The sequence below is a fragment of the Morus notabilis genome, unplaced genomic scaffold, assembly GCF_000414095.1.
Source record: "Morus notabilis unplaced genomic scaffold, ASM41409v2 Scaffold436, whole genome shotgun sequence".
Classification (NCBI taxonomy): Eukaryota; Viridiplantae; Streptophyta; class Magnoliopsida; order Rosales; family Moraceae; genus Morus; species Morus notabilis.
This window is the reverse complement of record NW_010362623.1, coordinates 656,894-664,575: the sequence shown is the minus strand read 5'-3', so window position 1 is coordinate 664,575 and position 7,682 is coordinate 656,894. Positions and strand designations below refer to the sequence as shown.

Below are 7,682 nucleotides of genomic sequence, written 5' to 3'. Positions count from 1 at the left end.
AACGGTGACTACTAAGGAAAGAAAAATGTCAAATGATGTTCCAACAAATGAGTTTTATGAACATTTTATCCTTGGAAGATGTGACATTTCTGTTTTGCATTAAACATTGCATTTGGTGGAATTTGACTTATTACCTTGTAAGTATCTAGTTTTATATAACAAAATATGACAGATTCTCGGCAATCCTAAAGAATCCTCTAGTTAAGGTAGAAGAAGAAACTAATCTTCCCACGGAGCTCATTGACCATACATATTCTGGTGGTATATTAAAAAAAACAAACAAGGGGCCTTGCAAGAACTGTACAGAATATGAAAAGCAACAAAAGCTCTAATAGAATTTGTGGGGTAGTTAGAATGCACACCTACCAATTATCACTATTAGGTAGACATGTTTTTATTATAAATAAAGTAACAATGAAGCACAATGCTATTTTAATTGGATTTCCTATAAAGATAAGAAATGATCGTTGATTTTCACAACCGGCTGTAATTCAAATCTTGAAGGAAACATCGAATGAAGAAACAACAATGAATCAACAGAACACTGTCTCCAACAAATATCAAACTACTTTCACGTATCTCATAGGAATCTCACAAATATGTACTTCTAACAACATCCTACTAATCAAACAACCTAATTTATCAAACTAATGTCAATCTTTGAAAAAATAGTCAAATAATCAACAAAAAAATCACAAATAGCATAACCACACAAACTATGAGAATAGCGGTTTTCAACAATCAAGCAAATTCTGAAAACACTAATCAATTGTAAAAAAAATTCCACAATAAAACGAATACCATACACAAATAAAATGAACTTCACATAAAAATTGGAAACACAAAACTTCACTGATCTATAAACACAAAATCTCAAATGATCGGTAAATTTGACAACAACCATAACCACACTTCAAAATCAGACAGAAACCCTAATCCCCAAACAGGCAAATCAACCGTGGTCTATGTGAGGATCACTTACCGGTAAATTGTTCGAATCTGAGGAAGAGATTAACGTCACTGCCGGCAAAACACCAAACGCGGATGCCGGTTTTTGGTATTTCTCCGATGACCGTCTTGTTCCTCTCCGGCGACGGCGTGAAGTGGGCAACCTTTCGTAGAATCGACGGAATTGGTACCGAATGTGAAGCTTCGATCGTCTGTTCACGAGCAGACCTTTACACGAAACATTTCTCATCAACTCAGACAGGTGAAGACCAACTCTGCAAGGCACGACTATACACAGAAATGAGGGAAGATGAAGGAGAAGAAGAGAGCGCAGAGACACATAAGAGAGGAGTCAAAACCGTGTAAAACCACAGAGGAGAGGACTCAAAACTGGGAGATTGAGGTCGGAGGAAATGAAGGAAGAGAGGAGAAAATTTTGGCAGAAACTGGAGAAGGCGCAGAGATTCTCTGCCAAGACACGACCGAAGCCTGAGCTCTCTGCGCAAGAACGTGGAGTTGGATGGAGGTTGGTCACGAGGATTTACTCCTCCTGAGACAGAGAGCACAGTGTTTTTACTGTGCAAAAATTTGAGTCGTGGGCTGAATCAGGGGGGGCCTGATTTTGAATCAGGACCCAAAAAAGGATCCGTGATTCAAGTAGTGTTCTCAGTCCAAAACGACACCAAACAACAATTTGAGCTAATGACTTCAATTTTTAGACCTCAATCTCCCAACCAAACGGGGCCTTAGTGTTTTACATTTTTTTTTAGTACTCTTATCTTTTACCTACATACTAAGCAGAATCCGTTTATTTGTTTTTCAAACTTTCCTCCCCCACTAACGAAACGTTTCATGAATAGGTTTTTTTTTTCCTCACTCTGTCCTCCCTTTTTTTAAACTTTTTACCTTTTTATATTTTACTTATTTTTCCTCTTTCCTTTCTTATTTATGGCCCTTTATCATTTTTATCTTTTTTGCCCTATTATAAATTTTTATTTTTTCTTTCTTTAAATTGACCTTCATTTATTTTCTCTCTATTTCTCCATTAAAGTAATTTCTTTTTATACATATCCCTGTTTAAAGTTTTTTAAAAATCTCTTCCATACAGACAAAATGCTTCGTCCCAGGCTTTTTTTGCTTTTGTTTTTGTTTTTCTTATCCTTCCTTCTTCTTTATTTACATCTTTCAGTTTTCATTTTTATTTTCTCACTTTTTATTCCCTTTTTTTTTTTGTTGCTTCCCTTAATCTTTACTACATTACTAAGGGGAATAAAGCCCCGTTCACTTCGCTGATTCGAGTTGAGATGTGATTTTATGTGAGAGCTTTTTACTGTAACAAAAAAGTTAGATGTGATTGTTTGTGAGAGCTTTTTACTGTAGAAAAACTCGAATTCTAAACTCGAATCAGCAAAGTAAACGGGGCCTAAGTTTCTTCCTAGTATTCGCGAATGTTTCCCAAGGAATTTTTTCCTCATCCTCTTAAATACTTTTTTTTACTATATATATATCCATTTTTTTTTGCTTTCTTTTTCCCTCATTTCTTTCTTCCCTTTTTATTCCTCTACTGTACATTCTTTTTTTCTTTCCTCAAATGTGACCCTCATAAATATTTTTTTCTCTAACTATCCCATTAAAATAGTTTCTTCTCATATATGTCCAAATCAAAACTTTTTTTACGAAGTGATCCTCAAATTACTTTTTTTACCATATATGCCGAATAAATAATCTTTAATATCTTATTCTCAAATGTGTATTTACTGAAACATTTTATCTATAATACATTTCTTTTATGTGTACCACTAAATAATTTTTTATCTCATTCGCCCCATTAAAAACTTTTTTCCTTTTAATGTTGTTCTATTTAATATTTTTTATACTGGATTTAATTTGTAAGAAAATAATGATAAAAAACATAAACTATAATTTTTTAAAAAATAAGATCTTTATTTCACGCGCTACAACTAGTTTAAAAGAAAAAATAAACAAAAAGAATTTAAAAATAAAAGGAATTTCAGAAAGCTTTTTGTTTTGTTTTTTGTTTTTCTCTTTCTCTCGATCAAAATAGACAAATAGTAACACCACAGTCTCCCTCCTCCAACGGATACATTTCCCCTTCTCTCTCTCTCTCTCTCTCTCTAGATTTCGCAGCCATGAAGCACTTAATGCAGCGAAGAAACGGATCTTGAGGTAGACGACGATTGGAGTCCTCTCTCGCTCCTCCGCCTTCTCTCTCTCTCTCTCTCTCTAGATTTCGCAGCCATGAAGCACTTAATGCAGCGAAGAAACGGATCTTGAGGTAGACGACGATTGGAGTCTGGCGTTGCCAATTCCTAGTGTAGCAAAGCCCCCGGCCTAAGAGAAACGGAGAGGCTCCAAGGAGAACGCTCTGCTGTCTTATCCGGACTCTTTGCCTTCGATACCGAAGCAATCGCCAGCGATCTCCGCCACCAAGTTGAAGAGCCCGCTCCCACCGCGACCGCTGTCGTCGAACCCTCTCAAGAGGAAGCTGAGCGTGGTGATGGTCCTCGAGAACTCCGTCATAGGAACCTGCGATCTGGTGTCCAGGTATGGTTAGGTATGGGTTCTTACTCTGGAGTTACGCCTTTTGTTTAGTTGCAGAAGGAAAAAGTAAAGTTCGTTTTTGAATCTGGAGAGTAAAATTAGGGTTTGATTTGGATTTCGTTGAATCTATAAGAGGGGATTTTTTTTCCATTTATTCAAATTATTTGTAAACTTTAACTCTTTGAGGTTTCTAATTGTACGTAATTGATGCAATTATCCCATTTGACACTTCCTTCTTATAAAATTCCTCAGAATCCAAAAGAATATTTAGGTTCTTTAAGGAAAAATATGTTGAATTTTGTGTTGTATGTAAAAGACTTATGCTTTTTCTTTTTTATTTTTGGGCTTTAGTTCTATAGAGAGCAATTGAAAATCCAAGAAATGTTGATTTGGTTTGTTATATGGTAATGCTACTTCGCAGCCCAGAATCACCTCCGAGGGATCGACGAGTCGGTACCTACATTTTGGCAATTAATTCCACTGCTCCATTCCCCGATTCTATTTTATTTTATTCTTTTTCTGTTTCAGGTGTTTGGATATAGAGAAAGTGTGTGAAAGTAGGATGATATGCTCACTTTTTGAGAAATCTTTGGGTTCTTGAAGAGCTCAAGACCATTTGAAAGCTGAAGTTAACGTGGGGGGATTTTAATCTTTAACGTACTCAAGCCACATCTGGTACGTGCTAGGAAAATGATATCTGAACATTGGCTTAGAAACCCAAAAAATTGAAGAAAGGGACTTTTATTAAAGAGATAGTGTGTTTAGCAGTTTTAGACTGATCAGTGTTGTTGCTTGAATTACATGCTCTTATCAGCTTTCTCCATGTTGCTTGCCATTATTTTGATTTATTTCTTGTCTTGGTATCTTCCTTCACCTTTGATCGTTGGGCCTACTTCAACTTGCAGGAAAGTAAAAGTCTGAAAACCCACAAACAAAAAACTAACCATCTGAGCTTCAACTTTTCTGACTTGGATAGAATATTAGTTGCTGCAAACCATTTTAACATCGATCGTAAAGTTATTGATTTATGTTGCCAATTGTTTTGAGCTTTTATCAACCTAGCATATTATTCTGCTATCAGATGTATGTTGCCGTCTACATTTATGATGCTCCTTTTTTTTGTTTGTATTTCTTTTCCTGACTACGTAGGAACAAAACGAGTGTTGCTGCCACGTGTTGTTTCAAAACAACGTTGTCTGTTACAACTGGACTTTTTGTCCCTTTTAACAATTTGGCCGTTATATACAAGCAGCAGGTATTGTCATCTCTTTGTCCCCAGTCACTCTCTCATTCTTGCTATCTTTCTTTTAAAAATATGTAAAATTCTAGTTTGATGTTATTTTAATTTCTCTAAACATGTGAGATGTGGTTCTGATTTCTATAAAGCAGTCATCTTTATTTGTTTTCTTCCTTGCTCCGTTCCTTATTGCAAGCAGTGGCTTTACTTTCATTGTTCCCTTTTGAATGCAAGGGCAACTGTTCTGATGCTATATCTTGCTATAAAATACGTATCCTCGTTAATCATGAATGGTTTTACTAAGGTTCGTATCACTTGGGTTAGCAATTGAAGTAGTGTTAATGGCCTTTTGAACTTTAAATATCTGGATTTCTTATGACTTCTATTAATGTTTCAGTTTGAGTTTCTTTCACATTAGACTATACTTACTCCGCCTTGTTTTATTTCTACTTGTAAATGCTGTTGTTTCTACCTTTTACTAATTAGTTTAGAGAGGCACCTGGTTTACTCCGAGCAACGCTCTTTGGCTTCTCAGATTTCCAGCTGTTGGTGAGATGAGACTCCGCAATTGTACTGGATTTTTCAAATTTCTTATTAAAAATTGTTTAACTTGATAAAACTTGAAATATACATTGCAATGAGTTGCCAATTTTAGAATGTGAATTTTGTTCATTGATCTTTTTGATGGTTTAATTTTTTAATTGTTAGTAATTAGTAAATCCTCCTGCTATTAATATTCCAGATGTTGCTCAAAGAGTGGGGCAACTAGATCGGATAACTTTTACATATGTTGTCATGAAGGGTGAACATATCAGACGTAGAGCTTTAGCAGATCTATTCCTTGACACTTAAGCATACTAACAAAAGCCTAGTTTTTATTTTTGGAAATGTATTCTTTTGTTTTTCTCTCTAATGTTTGTCATGATAATGCAATATGATTGATAACTTTTTTTGGCTAAGAGATATGATGTGATAATTAGATGATATGATGATGGACAAGAAGGTTTTGGTCTTTGCCTATAAGGTGATTAATCTTTCTTTCATTCTCTCTCTCTAATTAAAAGAAATCTAATAACTGTGATGAAGGTTTTTATTTTAAAGTTTAAGATGCGATAAACATTTTTCAGACCTTTTTTTTTGTTTATTTTGGCGGGAGAAATTTCAGTTTGATGGAGGTTTTGCTATGACGGAAAGTAGGAAGTGCGAGAGAAAAAGTGTACTATTTTCCCTTCCCTTGTTTCCCTTCCCTTGTTTTCCTTTTTGTTTCTGAATTGTATATACAATTGTCCCTTATTTGGGATCTGAGAAAAAAAGAGAATGTTGTTTTAGTTACCTTGTGAGACAAATCTGAGTTTCCTTGAGCATATTTTCCCATCTGAATAGAACATTGTTTTATTTTTTTTCCATTTTCTTGGCTTTTTAAGTGTTTGCTATCAGAGACTAATTTGCATAACGGTGTTGACAAATTTGCATACTCTCTCTTGTTTCAAAACATTCATATATCCAAAATGGATTGATGTAGATGTTCTTTACAATATAAAGTTATTTGCTTGTTATAAATGTATCTATATGGATGTTTTCATTATTGGTTTTTGAATTCTAGATTTTTTGTGAATTTCTAATAAGTTAGTTTTTAATATTACAATATACCATAGCCAGTTCAAAAGCTGCTCTGCTAGGTTCTATTGATGTAGTGTCCTATTTTGCTCCTTTATAATCCTTAAATGAAAATTTGATTGCAGCAGAAGTTAAAAGGAAGACAGAGACAGAGAAGTTGCCTATCCAACATTGTGTAAGGTATAGTCAATGGATTTGGTGAAAATCAAAAACTGTGGGTGGAGACTTGTAGTATTTCTCTACTATTGTATATATATCAACTGTATAGTTTAAGGCCCCGTTCATTTCGCTGATTCGAGTTTAGAATTCGAGTTTTGCTACAGTAAAAAGCTCTCACAAACAATCACATCTAACTTTTTTGCTATAGTAAAAAGCTCTCACATAAAATCACATCTCAACTCGAATTAAAAACTCGAATCAGCGAACTAAACGGACCCTAAGTGTTATTAATTCTTTTATCTATCAAATTAAACTTTTTAGATGTAGTCTCTCCCTCTCTTAAGGCAGAAAAAAGAGAAATTATTAAAAAGAGAAAAAGAGAGAGGAAAATAAGAATAGTCATGATGTTTATGTTAATTTGGATATTGATGGCCTTTCTCCTGCTGTAAGTTTTTCCTAACAACTATTATTTGTCGTCTTTATGTGTCTAAAACATGTTTTTTTTCTAATGTATACAATATAACTGTTCTTTAAGAGCCATTTCTATCTTTTGGTGCAGGAAACAAGAGGATCAGCACTTCCTATGATAAAACTTTTAGATGGATGGCAAACTCTTAAGGTTTGTCCTTTTAATTTTTTTATATTCTATTATTTTTTTGAGTTTATTTCTTTTTGTTTTGTGATTTCCTTCCGAGTTTAATGTTTTCATCTCCATCTTCATTGTAGGAAAATTTACTGCCGTTGACATTGAGCTATTGCAAAGAGAGAGGGGAAAAAAATGGGAAAGTAAGAAAAAGAGAGAAAAATAAGTTAGATAAGGTAGAGGGAAAAGAAAATAATGAAGAGCAGCAAGAAAAATAGGAGTCAACAAAAAGAAAAATAAAAGAAAGAGAAAAGGTAAAAAAGAAACAAATAAAAAAATAGTTCGAAAGAAAGGTTACAAAAAGGGAGAGGCAGAGAGACAGTATAAGAGCCAAAAAAAAAAGAAGATAAAGAGAGACACAGAAGGAGGGTGGAAGGTAGGCAAGGAACAGTAAAAAAGGATAAGAAAAAACAATGAATCGGTTTCACTCTTCTCCATTTTAGACTATGAACAATAAATTTTCTCTCAAACCGTAAGCTCTCTAATTTTGTGATGTTCATCGTGACTGCCGATTTC

At 34.3% G+C, this 7,682-nt stretch overlaps 1 long non-coding RNA gene across 2 annotated transcripts; it reads left to right on the top strand.

Annotated features, from left to right (window-relative positions):
• The first annotated feature begins 5,662 nt into the window (after positions 1-5,662).
• LOC112092405 lies at positions 5,663-7,395 on the top strand. Of its 2 annotated transcripts, XR_002902576.1 has the most exons (5): positions 5,663-5,771; positions 5,913-5,963; positions 6,490-6,544; positions 7,083-7,142; positions 7,250-7,395. It is a non-coding gene; the product is annotated as an uncharacterized LOC112092405 (long non-coding RNA). The 2 variants fall into 2 exon arrangements; XR_002902575.1 differs by lacking the exons at positions 5,663-5,771; positions 5,913-5,963 and having other exon boundaries at positions 6,449-6,544.
• Positions 7,396-7,682: the final 287 nt, after the last annotated feature.